The following is a 1954-nucleotide window of genomic DNA, read 5'->3' on the forward strand; positions in this document are numbered from 1 at the left end:
AATGCATGTTAACATAAACAACCACACATATGCATATACAAATAAATATTCATAATCATATCCTTCATTGATAATATGCAAAACAGCACAGCTCTAATAAAACCATCTCGAACTCCCACCAAATCCTTACCAAACATATGAGGAAATCAGATTTAACCGAAAACTCCTAAATTTATCGCTGTAAATTGGCCGTTCTGCTATCAACCTTTCCGATAAAATTGACCTTTGCAATTTGCAATTAACGTGAAGATACGCACTATTTCTTTCCCTGCGATTGGGAACAAGCATACAAATATCCGAGAATCTAGTCGAGCCAATTACACGTCCCGGCAAAAGAAAATGAAACTGATTCTGGGATTTCGGGGTCACTGTTGCTCTGGGCTGAGATGTGATGGAGACGTTCTTTACCAACCAAAAGTAAATATCTTGATATCTTTCAATTATCTATTATTATTTCATTTTATTAATAGTTGCCATTATTATCTGATAGTAAATGATTAAGCAAAGAGAATAATTCTGGATTAAAATGATCTAATTGTTGAAGTTATATCGAAGAAAATGGTTCAACCAAACACGAAAAACATTTGGATTTGAGAACTGGACGTAAATATCTCGCCTCTGAAAGTAATAGATTCTCGTATCTTTTATCTATGTTCTTTATGCTAATTCCATAACTGCCTCTAGCTTGATTATTTAAATACAAATATATGATAATTTGGTGAAACAATATTAAGATGAAAAGAAGCTTTATTTATTATTATTATTATTATTATTATTATTATTATTATTAGCCATGGTAAAACCTTAGTTGGAAAAAAAACACGATGCTATAAGTCCAAAGGCTCCAACAGGGAAAATAGCCCATTGAGGAAAGGAAATATGTAAATAAATAAACTACATGAGTCGTAACGTATATACAGTACGAAATATCATAGGAACAATATCAACATTGAAATGGATCATTCATATATGCACTATAAAGAGAACACTGTATACCTAGTACTACAAGCAGGATGGTAGTCCTACTGTCTAGAAAGATCTGAATGCAAAATGAAAAGATAGAAAGAAGTTAAATAAAATTCGCCTTATAATGCTCAGTGAAGAATCATGGTTATGATCATGTCCAAATTAAGAACAAAACTAGACACGACTCTAGTAATTAATATGATTTAAGGTTCTGGTGGCCTATAGGAAACGTCCTTGCCTGGTAATCTGTTAAACTGGGATTTGGGACCCGCTAAAACTCGATAATTTCTTGTAGTGTCTGGAACCTCACAATCCTTGGGAGCTAAGGATGGGGGTTTTGAGTGAACCTAGAGGTCTACCTGCTGAGATATCAGCAGCCATTGCCTGGTCCTCCTTGGTACTAGCTTGGGTGGAGAGGGGATTTGGGCTCTGATCATATGGATATATGGTAAGTCTCTAGGGCAATGTCCTGCTAGGGCATCGTTCCTATCCCTTGCCTCTGCCATTCATGAGCGACCTTTAAACCTTTTAACTTTAAACCTTTTAACCTGAGTTTTAACATTACTGCTGTCCTTAAGCACATGCTCATGGCAATTTCAGAGACAAACAGACTTATACACACACAAACAGACACACACACACACACACACACACATATATATATATATATATATATAATTTTCAAATCCGCACTGTCATAAGTAGAACAAAGTAGACCTGTTAAACTATCAATAGAAATCAATTTCAACACGAATGTTTAACTGATGACCCAAACTATAATTTCACATTCTTGCTTAGATAAAAATGTCTCCTACTCGCCTGAATAAACCACTGTCTGGGAATCATTGAATATTCAATTGAAATAAAAAAAGAATAAACGTGTCTAATCCTCCTTACCTTTCAGTGACCATCTTTGAGCCTTATCAATAAACACCAGCGTGTCCTAATTAGGACACGCGAAGCACCCGGATCCCATTGGACATCAGTT

The sequence above is a fragment of the Palaemon carinicauda genome, chromosome 25 (assembly GCF_036898095.1).
Source record: "Palaemon carinicauda isolate YSFRI2023 chromosome 25, ASM3689809v2, whole genome shotgun sequence".
In the NCBI taxonomy this organism is placed as follows: Eukaryota; Metazoa; Arthropoda; class Malacostraca; order Decapoda; family Palaemonidae; genus Palaemon; species Palaemon carinicauda.